Below are 12,997 nucleotides of genomic sequence, written 5' to 3' on the forward strand. Positions count from 1 at the left end.
TATATACCATAAAAGAGAAACTTAGATAGAAGCGAATCCTCAGGATCAGGAGATGCTCAGGATTTCGCAATATAAAATCTGATCATATGATAAAACAAGAGTATTCGAACTGATCTTCCACTTCCTTATGTGCCCCAGATGCCTTGGATTTTCCTCTTTATGGCCTCATGTTGTCCTGCCAACTGAATAACTTTTTCCCAATTGCATCTTTGCATACAAAGATAGAAAAGAATTAGTTTTTCATACTAAATGTGCCTATTCTATCACCAAATAGTTTCTCCCATATTTGACTGATATTTTCCTCATTTTATTCTATAAATGGAGATAATATTATAAGGATGAATGATAAATGAAGCATTAAATGAAGAGAAATCATACCTTTTTCTAATCCCAACATACTCCCCAGCTTACCTTGTTGAACGTCCTTGTGCAAGAGTATAGTTCAAATGCAAATGTGTGAGGGAATAAGCAAGGTATACTTCTTCCTTGTAATTCCTAAAACCATTCCTTTGCTTGAGGACAACGAAATCCTGGGTTGCCTCATGTTCTTTTAAGTTATAATCACTGCGATATTGATGTACCATATGATTGGGGTTCTGTAGTGGCATCCTATCTAGTCTGGTCCAACATTAAAATCATATTGCTATATTTGAAAAAATAGGAAGAGGCAACTTGGAAGTTACGGTATCTGAATGGCTCCCGACCTCTCACAGTGTTATTGGAAACTTCCCATCTTTGTTTTGATGTAGCCAACACTTCTTCATTAATATCCTGGAAGTATTCCTTTCCGGCCTAAATGATATCAGTATGGATTGGCCCCAATTTTCCCACAACACTGTTTTTATTCATAAACTGCTTATGTCAGACAGATAGGAGCAGTGGCTATGTAGGTTCTCCTCTGACCCATAGGTCAATGCCATATTCACGCCTTTTGAATGTGTTGTAAGCCTTGGCCCATTTTAGCTGATTAGTAGCAAAGGAAAGCAACTCTTGAAATTGAACATCTCCTATGAAAGGGGTAGGGTGGCTATCCCTGTCATCCTCTAAAACACAATTATGCATATAGAGCTCACAAAGGAGGCGTTGAATCTTCTCATCGTGTTCTCTGAAACACTTAATAAAATTAGGAGTGGTTTTAATTTATGCTAGTTTACCAGCCTTAATGACCTTAACTTTTAACAAAACATATCTCTCCATAATAAATAAAGCATAATTAGTAGCGGGATATCAACAAGATAGAGTGTATGAATAGAGAGAACAGAAAGTCTCCATTTGTTCCTTGGCTTTCTGCAATTGACCCTCTAAATTTTCAACCTTCTTTTTCTCATCCTTGTATTAAGAAAAAGTCTCGTCCTCCATCCTAGTAAGTGCCTCAAATTTATTCTTTAGCCCTTGGTGTTCATGAAAAGGGACCACCTTTTCCTTGTGCTAAGCTAGCTCTTGGTGAATTGTTAAAAGATCATTCTCTAATTTTCTAATAATGGCTTCTCCAACCAAGGGGGTGTAAAGAGGTGTTTCATCGATTTGGACTTCTGCATCTTGGGTCTCCTTAGGGTCAATCTGCATAGTAGATTCAACCGCTTCCAGAATTACAACTTGAACATTTTATTCAATATCAGCTTGGACAACAGCGTCTGCAGTGGGGTAGGCCGTTTGAGTTCCCTGTGAAAAGATATATGGCTCCTATGTTTTTATGGCAGTATCTTCTCGAATAGTAGGCTCAGTCTGGGTTTCTATTGGGCAACCCTTAAAAGGATTTGTCTAAGTCTTAGCATCCTTCGCAGAACATTGTTCTATTTGTTTCCCTGCATTTTCCATTTCTTCTTTCACTTTCCTCATTCTGGTTGCTCTTTTAGCTAGTATTTCAACTACTTTTTTACCTGCTTCTGTTTTCTGTATTTTTTGAGCACATTTTTAAGTTTAGCCTTGTAGGGCTCTTCTACTCTAGGGCTCCCATTTGGAGCTACATTACCTTCTACTACTTGCACAGGATGCATTATGTTATCATCAGGAATGTGCCCAATTGGAGCTTTATTTTCTGGCGGGATTTCTCCTTCCAATTCATAATTATTATTCATTTCGTGTTTAGGAGATCCCAATGTAATGGTATCTCTTGAACAGTCATCAATCTCATGGTCTTCTTCTTGGTAGGCCTCGTCCACAGGGGACTTTGAAAAGGGAATATCACTTGGTTGATTAGCATCCTTCAAGTTTTCACCTTCAGGGTTTCTTTCTGCTGGGGTTTCTTCGTGCTCCTCGGCTTCGAGGGGTGTTTCCATATTAGGAAGTAAATCTCTCTACTCCTCCATGGCATCAGTGCACGGTTGGGTTTGTTCATGACTAGAATTGGCAGCAGGGACTCACTGATCAGGGGTATAGTTATGTTCTTCAGTGTTCTCTAGTTGTTCCCTGTCCTCGGTAAACATTCCCCATGCTTCCCAAAACCCTTTCCACTTCCTCCTCATAGTTTTGTAAAGGAGGGTCTTGAGGACTAAGAGGAGGTGTACGGGATGGTCCATCTTCTTTTGCTTGGATTGGAATGCATCACTGGGCTTTTAGTATCATCGAGAATCTACACTTAGCTGATTCTATGGGTGCAGTAGGGCTCTTTCATTTTAATATTTTCTTTGAGCCTGGGGTTCTTGGCCCTTGCTACTCCATTTCCTCATTTTCTAGGGGTGGAGCCAAGGTAGGATTTATGATACTATCCCATGTTAATTGATGTTGTGCCAATCTATTAGTGATGATTAACTTAATTAACCCATGATGGTTGACTACACTATGTGGGTCCTTGGCTATCCTTACCTGTCAGGAAACATCATGTAACAAGGAATTTAAATAAAATGGTAAATTAACTTGAATTATTTCTTTAAAATGGCTCAGAGTTTCAGCTGTCGAGGCTTTACCACATCATGCTAGCTGTCACAGGTGATATATCTTTGGACTATGATCACCAGCTCTTGCAATGGTGGTTGCAACACCAAAGGATGAATTCCTTTCCCTGTTTGTACCAGCCGCTCGCCTGGGTCCTGGAAGGCTTCAATTACATTGTATAAAAGGATTCGTTTGTCTTCCATTTTCCCCCTTCCCCAGAAAGTTGCGTGACTTCGGCCATGACTTCTTCTGAAACTACCATGCTTATGCCTTTGAGCACTGTACTACTGTTCTGCAGATTTTGTAGAAACTCCAACGTTAGCTCTTCATGGAATCCTTGCAATCTGTTTAAGTACTACAACCAGCCAGCACATTCAAGGATTTATTGGGGTTGATCCGACACCATCAGTACTGAAGGCTCACTCTGAATTTCTCTTTCGTCCATAGCTGATGGTCTTCTCTATACAACTGTGTTTTACCCCTGTAATGCAACACATCAACAATGTATATCATAAAAATTATAAAGGAAATGATGCTACTTGGATAAGTATTATCATTTTTAGTTAAGTCATCCATCCTGCCAGCCATACTTAACACAAAATTGTATGTTTGCATGCCCACCATAAAGGTTTCCATTCTTTGACCAATCAGGATTTTCTGCTAATTATTACATATTCCTACACATCATGCAATTCGTACTCTAAAGGTAATCTGAATTATTATCACACATTTATTCATTATTGGAATATGTGCCATCCATACACAGGCCATCCCTGAAATAAATCCTGACAACCAATCTAAAAAGCATAGCATGCAAATCAATAAAGCATTTAAGCAACATGCGTCATTAGAAGTGAATTGGCCAAAATAAATACAGAAATATCAAGTCATTATGTCAAAGATTTTACCATGAGTGGAATTAATCACATCAGCATAATCAAAAGTTTATGTTTAATGGTTGTCATTTAATACACAGACATATGGAATATGATAAATATAAATAAAAATTACCATGCTATGCAACTTGTAAAAGTGCTACCAAACGAAAATTTTTGTTTAGAAATAGAGATATGCGATAAGAGGTAGATGTCATATGGAAATATAAGATAGTACTTCAATACCACAGCAGAGCCACTGTTGCCAGCAAGCATTCATAGCCTCAACAGTGTTTCTTTTTAATCCTCCCAAATGAGTCAGAGTACTTTTTACAGTTTAATTTTTTCTTTCATTTGTCACAAAAATACAACTATGTTGGCATGGTGACCGGATAACCATAGTGCTACTCACTAGGGTGAAACAGAGATGCTTAGGCTGGCTCGTGATGAGACCCCCTGTTCTTCTGACAAATTAATTATCAAGAATATCATTACCTTGGTTTGGTAGCCAAATTGCAATGTCACCTGTTACATGCTTATGATAATGGTAGGCTGGCTCATGATGAGACCCCTTATCCTCTTTGGACAATGTTATAAGAATTTTCCTATTTTATCTTACTTTTGCAATTTTTCTTGTAAAAAGGGAGGCTCATTTGCTCCTTAAGAGTCAGGGATGGTGTAAGAAGTAAGAAGATGCCAATGGAAGTATTATACTCTTATCGCTTAACATTATATCAATGAGTTTATTCCATTTGGAAGCATAAACATAAGCCAACATGGATTAAAGGTAATGAATCATTTCCTAATGTGTCCCAAAAGAAAAGATAATCAAAGATCCATTATAAAGGTAAACCATATTAGCTTGATGAATAAAGATAACCAACAAAATGGTTTTAGAAGTTATAATGACATTGTTATTACCATGTATCTTTAGAAGACACACAAATGCACATGACGCTTATTTGAAATATAAAATAAGAAGATCATGTTATAATGATAAAGAGAAAAATGAGAAAAATTCAAAATTTAGCTCGTAAAAGGTGCGGTTCAATTAGAAAAATAAAAAAATAAAAATAAAAACAAGGTTCTATTCAATTGATTGAATGAAAATCATTCAATCATTTGCACAACAAAAAATCAATCAAAAGCAAAATTGTTGTTCAATCAATTGAACGGCAGTCATCCAGTTGTTCAAACATCCGAGTCGAAATAAAAACGAAATGTGTTGTTCAATCAATTGAACGGTAGTCGTTTAATGGTTTGAACAGTAAAAAACAAATAAGAAGAAATGTGTCATTCAATCAATTGAATGGAAGTCATGAGAATGCAAAGGAAAACGTGTAGTTCAATCAATTGAATAACAATAGTTCAATTGTGTGAACAACGAAAACAACAAAATGCGTTGTTCAATCAATTGAACGACAAACGTTCGTTTGTTTGAACAGTGAGAAACGAAAAAGAAAAAAATGTGTTGTTCAATCAATTGAACGACAAACATTCACTTGTTTGAACAATGAAAAACGAAAAAAGAAAAAATGTGTTGTTCAATTAATTGAAAAACAAATGTTCAATTGTGTGAGCAACAAAAACAACAAAGAAAAATGTGTTTTTCAATCGCCCCTACGTCATTAAGCCGCCCTAACCTGCAACTAAAATCCCGTCGGGCCCCTCCATCAACTCCCAAATCAAATCACACTCCCAATCACCATACGATTTGACCCCTTCAGATCTAATGGTTGTCACTCATATTGGGCGACCTCCGATGCTAACCTTTACCCACCCGATGTGAGCGGTTTTACTATTCACCCCTCTGCTATGTGTTGCCCGATGAATGGTGTCGGGCAGACCTCTCCCAATACTAACAAGTTCCAAAAAGCGGTGCAATATATTACGCTTACCGCCTCCGCTTACCAACTTTACTACATGACAAGATGTCACATCTGTCAGTTGACTCCAACTGTCGCTTTTCCATTATACCTCCAAAATCATTAACTTTGAAGATAAACCAAAAATACTCATTATTTTTTTTTTACCAAGAAAAAAAAACCTTTTGTTCTCCAAGAAAACGTAGAGTACATTCGAACTCTCAACCCGCTACCAACCGTCAACCTCCTGAAGCTGTTGAACTCTATATTACCATTTCAGACACATGCACTCCCTGCGAACAATGTGCCAGTACCATTAATCCATTCAAACAATTGAAACCAAGTATTTACCCTTCTTTCGGTTGAGAAACCCTATTTTCGTGCCAAACCTAAGCTAAATTGCTTTAAAAATTAATTAATTTAGTAAGTTAAGCTATCTAATAGTCCTAAGATACTCTGTGATAATTCAATTTTTCCATATTTCCCTGAAATTCTTTGCCCCCATCGTTGATTCCACAAGAACCAAGGATGGACACCCCAATTGCTTTGAATTTCATGCCAGTTACTACTCCCCATAGAGATTTAGACCATATTCCCCTAGATGACAAAGATTTTTAGATTAAAGACCTCATCTTTGAAGAATCCCCTTTGAAATTGCATTGTAGACACCGAGATAACTACTTGAACCATGTAGATAAGATAGGCCTTTGGGAATCAAACCTGCCCAAATATCAATTCCCCAGTGTTCGTGTCTTCCCGAAGATTGTTCACTACTATCATGCAAACTATGACCCTATCATGAGAACTGTAATGTCCCCATATCAGAAATTCCTATTCATTATCACTACAGAATCCATAAATGAGATGTTACAGTTACAACCTAGTGAATCACCCCCCTTACCATTCCTAACTTTCTTGACAGATTCTCCAAGCTATCTAGTTCCAGAAGTACTCAAATCCTCCATACTTTCATTACTAAAGAAAAATACATGCCAAAGGACCCCTCCCCCCCTTACATGTCATCCTTCTTTTGTGGTCTAGGCAAAGATATCACATCAATGATACCATGCATTTTAGGTTTTACCACTAGTGAATATATAGATGGTATCATTTTTGCCTACATGTATATTTTTACCCTTGGCCAGCCTCCTGCAGTCAAATTTGATTATGCAAAATTCATCTCAAATAAGATGCATGATCAGTTTCTGAGATTGGAAAATGAAAGAGTGTTCAAATATTCATCAGTCCTGTACCATTTATTTCTTTACTACCAGACTAATAAGTTTCCCTTCTCTATCCAAAAACTTGATACCAAAGGGAATCCTAGATTTGTCATCTTCTAGACCCTTCTATTCCACAAGTCTAACTCTCCCTACCCATATACAGATTTCATTGATCTATTCGTACACCTAGTGGCTACCATGTTTCTAGGAAGCCCTCCTCCTAGAATCAGTGCAGACATCAGGAGGATCCCGCAATTGTCAAAGCAATACAAAGTAGGGGATTGGTACTTGTACCAAAGCCATACAAAAATTGAAATCTATGGATGTGAGTTACCAACTTACAAAATGCCAAAGTATCTCCCCATGAGATTATTTTCTCTCGAGTACTACAGACAAATAATCAATTTAGATGAGGTGCATTTTGTTAGAACTAAGAAAAAGGCCCAACTAAGAATAAAAGATCATCTTGGCCCTTTCTTTTGTAAAAGTAGAGAAGTAGGAAAGGAGGAAAATGAAATTCTCCAAAGGTTGAAATTAAAACAGAGTTTCATGTGGACCTATGATCCTCGTAGCTTTATTTGTAATAGGAGACAGAAAAATAAGCTATCTCCTTACATCCACCATAGGATCCCAGAAATTGAACAGTATGCCAATCAACCTGAATGGGTGGAAAACACATTAGTAAATGAAGATAGTACAAAGGTTGTCATTGACAATGTATTGATGGATTTAGATAGGAGGCTTGATGAATATTTATTTGTACAGGTGCCTGGAGAAACTCCATCTCAAAGGCAGTCATAGGAACATAGTGGACAGACTTTGGAGCAAGCAGGTCCATCAGGCCAACCAAGATCATAGGAGTAGGCAGAAGATTTGGAGCTACCTGAGATTTCAGAGGAACTCAATCAAACAGAACAAAATATGAGCAATCCCCCCATTATGCAGACTCGTCTAAATGGGGAGAAAAATCCAAAAAGAGATAGAGAGGAGGCCACTCCTTCCACCATACCTGTTAATCAAACCTATGATAATAGCCAAAGGTTAAACCCATTTTCTAAACAGGAATACAACGAGGAAACAACACGCAACATCGTGGCAGAAAGAACTAATAGCGTGCATACTATCCCTTCAGGAGGTACACCATCTACCTCACAGTTCTAGGTATTAGAAAGGCAATAGAACACAAAGGTATCTTCCTTCAGGGATCCTTCTGGTCAGAGCCAGGATATCAAAGAAAATTACAAAGAAATGAAGGTAAAGAACGAAAAACTAAAGGCTCAAACCTACGCTCATTATCTCAGATTGACTCCAATGAACCAAACAAGGCTAATGTCAGCCTTTAACATAAAGGAAGGCAAGATGTAGATGAGCTTTCTTAAGCCAATTGTGCAACAACCAAGATCAATGATTGACTATTTGAAAACTAATTTTTGAAGTTCTGGCAAAGGATATTCACCCAATTGATCAAATAGAGCTACATAAGCAAACAGGTGAAATGGTCTACTCCACACTAACCAACAAAGCAATCACAACTCATCAACTATAGAACACACTGAATAACACATTAGCACAACTTCAATTGGAAAAAGCCTCTTCCCAAGCCAAGGAAACTAGAATAAAGACTTTGGAAGACTCGATCATTGAGCTGGGACATGATCCCAAGGATGTCAAAGTAGCAGAGCAATTAATACAGAATAAAAATGATGACATAGCTGCACTAAAGAAGTAGCTCAAGATTCCTTCTCTTCACCATCCTCAAACTGCTGAAGTTTTAGAAAAATAGAAGGAGGAAGAACTTATGGACCTTGTCCTTAAGTTGAATGATCAATTAAGGAAACTGAGAAAGAATTGGAGAATTTGATACAATTCCAGTAGAGTGAGCTAGCCACTGCTCCTCAGACTGTAATACCTACAGTTTCCACAATAGTACCCTCCACCCTGGCAACTTCCTTGGCACCAATGATTCCAACAGTAATAGCATTGCCAGTGGCAGGTACTACTTCAGCCACAGGTACATCAACGAGTACAGGGATAACAAAAAAAGAGATAGATGAATTGGTTAAGGCTATGGAACAAATGATCATCTAGGCCACAGAGCTCAAGAAACTCAGACAACAAGTGACAAGCCTAGAAACTAGTAGTTCACTTGCACAAATACAACACATAGAAGAAACTCGAAAAAACCAAAGGATGGTAGAAAGAATAGGGATCCTTGAAAATGATTTGACTCTAGAAAATACATTAGGAGACATCAAGGATATAATGTGGACCAATATCTTTGATTCCATCAATGATATTTGGCCTTCCATTAAGGTTATTTTTTAGCAAATTGAATTAGTCAAAATAGCCATGGAAGCCATACAAAAGACAAAGGAAGAACGGGGAGACAAGCCTGAAGAAGAAAATCAGTTGATAGATTTTTTGAACAATATAAACAGGTACCAGCTAGATGAATTAGAGATTCAGGACAGAACAAAAACTATTATTGAGATAAAGAAGGTTCTTACTAAAAGGAACCCGATGATTAATTTGGAGAAAAGATGTCAAAGCATTCAGTCAGACATCAACAACTTTATGTTAAAATATGGAATTTTGAGAGAAAAATGACTTCCTAGTCCACTGGTTATACATGACAAGTTAATGACACAAGAATATTACATTGAAATATTGAATAAACAGGCCTGGAGCGAAGCCAGTTCTTTAGGCGTAAAAGCATTGCCTACAGGAAAAGTACTTTATGATGGCCTGTAGAGTCTATTCTATATAGAACATGAAGTGAGGCACTTGTTCACCAGCAAACCAAATTTTGCCAAATGTAAAGAAGCTGATGAATTCTACAGGAAGCTGATCGGAATAAAATTACCTGCTAACGAGTGGTGGACCAGTTTGACAAATTCACTATAAAGTTACTATAGTAAATATGTGGGGTAAAATATGTCTATCAGGTAAAAACACATAATACATGATTAATCAGCACAGATAAAGAGTATCATTAGGTCAAATATAAGAGTGAAATCTAGCACATAACTACCAAAGCAACTGTAAGAGCCAAATCCAAACACCAGCAACTAGCACATTCACAAATAAAGGGACAACAAGCAAACAATTTTCCATCTGTCTATATCTTCGTGTTGAAGATATTTTATGTTTCCTAGAATAATTTTCATATGGTTATGAGATATTTTGTATTAAATTTTGTATAAATACTTCACAAGTTGAAGTAATTAGTGTGGATTAAAATACATTTCTCTAAACATATTATTTTTGAGCCAAGGAGCTTTGTACTCAAGACTGGACTGGTTCTGCTGGAAATGAAATAAAGTTGAGGACGTTTCACTGGATTCTTGTGCATAGTTGGAACAAATAAGTATTATTTTCTCATGTTTAAATCTCATTTTCTCTTTATGTCATGAATTATTCATATGTGTTTCTTATAAAATCTTAAAAGAAAACAAGGAATGATATCATTAGAATTAGCTTGAGTGCTCTCAGTTTTAATTGTTTGCTTTATTTATGTTTTCTACTAAACTTCCTTGATTTGGGGATTCTTGATTGCCCCCTTACTTCAGTAGTTTATCCCCCCTTTTGCCCATAGTACATGATTCTTCATTGCCCTTTGCTACTGGCCATCCTTCCTTTCCTCATCTCAATCTCGGTTAAGGATTCTTCATTTCCCTTGGCCCTAGCTAGGACTTTCCATTCATTGAAACCTTTAGATTTTCTCTTGCTATGTTAGCCTACCATATGAACTCTTACCTCAGTGATAAATCAAATCCAATTAAGCCTTTCTTGATTGACTCCATATCCAAATGGACTAAATATTTTCTCTGCCCATCTGTCTTCTTAATTCCACCACCCAATCAAAACAAACAACCGTGAACATTAAGAACTAACCTAAAATCATATTTAAACAAAGTTAAATCTTAAAGAGAGATCCCTCTCTGGACTTAGGTTGGCTAGAACCTGAGTCTAAAAGATTGGTTTTTGGTTACCTCAGGTCATTCCTTCTTTAATAACTTCTAAGGAGAAAACCTGAGCAATAACATAGTGGCGACTCCAGTGGGGATTCAAAACCCTCAATTTTAATAAACCTTTGAGGAATTCAAATTTTTATTTTTAAGCATCTTAAGGGTTATTAGAAGTTATTTCTCAAAAGTTCATAAAAATTGAAATATAATCATAAAAATCTCGAAATCTGGCTTCAGGGAGAACTCACTATACCAGGGCCAACCTTGATCCAAATCCTCCCCCTGTATTTGAAAATCCCAACCTTATTCCAAGAATAATCATAAGACAAGAAAGTTCGGTAAGTCTTAGACCAATTTTTAGATACAATTCATGCCCTTCTAAGTGGTTATTCATTGAAGACATCTCCTTTGACGATTATTTTGGTCTCTCTTTGTTCAGAACCACATTTGATAGTGAACTGCTGGACATAGTCATAGATCTAGAATTCATGAGAGAGCTTGAAATCCAACGAGACAACTTGTCAATTGATCAAATTATACTGAACTCCCCTCAGTCATCCCTTACCACTGATAGACACCCTGAACTTTCTAAAACAACCTCAACATATTTTAGCTCACCATTATTTCCCCACATCTTTGAAGATCATCCCTCAACACCTTCAATCCCTCATCAGCCCATCACTACCCCTCAAACAACTATTACCCCTATTACATCAACTCCTCTTGTTGTCTCAAATCCTCTAGTTACCCCAACTCATGTGCTCAATCCTATGTAGCTCAGAGCCATGGCACTTAGATATGCCCCCCTTGTAATGCCTTCTCCTCACGTTGCCTTACCAGTAGATTATCAAAGTAAAATCACCTTATTCGATGGCACTGGAACATACAGAGCGCAACAACACACTAAGAAAATGACAAATTATTTTTAACTGCATGAGATTGACATAGGAGATATCCAAATGAGAATCTTTGTCCAAAGTCTAGCTGGAGAAGTGAGAACATGATTTAGATCTTTGCCCCCTCAGAGCATATATAGTTTAGAAGTCCTTTACCAACAATTCCTTAATAGGTGGGAGAAGAAGAAGAATCCCCTTCAAATTCTATTTGAATATGAAAACCTTAAATGGGGACCAAATGAAACTTTTCAAGACTACTGTACCAGGTTTAAAAATGTGTACAATGCATTCCCTCTTGACCTTAGGCCTCCACACAGTTTAGCCCTGATTAAGTTTCCAGACAAATTTGACACAGATATGGCTCTTCAACTTAGAGAAAGAAATCCCCCTACACATGAAGATATGCAAAGTGTAGCTGTTAGCATAGAAGCTAATATGCTATCCAAAAGGGTTAGAGTTAGAAATGAGAGAAGAACACCTTTGAAAGATGAATCTTCACCCTTTGATTAGAAAATGGATGCGTTAGCTAAAGGAATGGAATGGTTGATGGATAGAATAGAAGTCATTGAAAGGAAAACTCACTAGGATAACCAACAGGCTAATCCAGTAAGGAATCCAAACTTTAGGAAAAACCATAACCAAAACACTGGTAAAAATGGACCTAATCAAGACATTAGGTCACCTTTCCAAGAAAATTATGCTGAGATTTCCCACCAGGAAGACCCTGAGATAGACACTTAGATCAACCTTATGGGTTTAGATAATGAAGAAACTGTTTTTCTAACTTAGGATGATCAATAATTATACATGCTTGAACACTTACAAACTCAAATAGGAGAATCTTTCAACTATAAGCAAGGGTATGACTCTGCTATTTTTGAAGTTCATAAATAGTACAACTTAAGAATCAAGAAGAACACTAATGTTCATGATCAAAATAAAAAAGTAATATCTAAGCAGCCAAAGAAAGTAAAAGCTACAAATCAGAATCCTCAAGTTACAGAAACCTTACAAATCCTTTCTAGAACACATCAAAATCCTCCTAGTCCTACCATTGAAGATGTAACAGATAAGCAGTCTTCTAATGAGCAACCTTCCACTTCAGTCCCCCTCAAAGGAACAATGGAACAACCTCTAGAAATCATATTAGAAAATTCTGATAAAAACACTCCTAACAATGAAAAAGAAAAATATACTACTTAGAACTTTGGCTCTAAATTCCAAATATTCAAACAAATAAATCCCCTCTGCCTTTCAATTTGGGAGCAGAGGTGGCCAAACTCAAAATTTCAGTGC

This window comes from Pinus tabuliformis, chromosome 9 (genome assembly GCF_031772625.1).
Source record: "Pinus tabuliformis cultivar Carrire ecotype Pingquan chromosome 9, CPIR1, whole genome shotgun sequence".
In the NCBI taxonomy this organism is placed as follows: Eukaryota; Viridiplantae; Streptophyta; class Pinopsida; order Pinales; family Pinaceae; genus Pinus; species Pinus tabuliformis.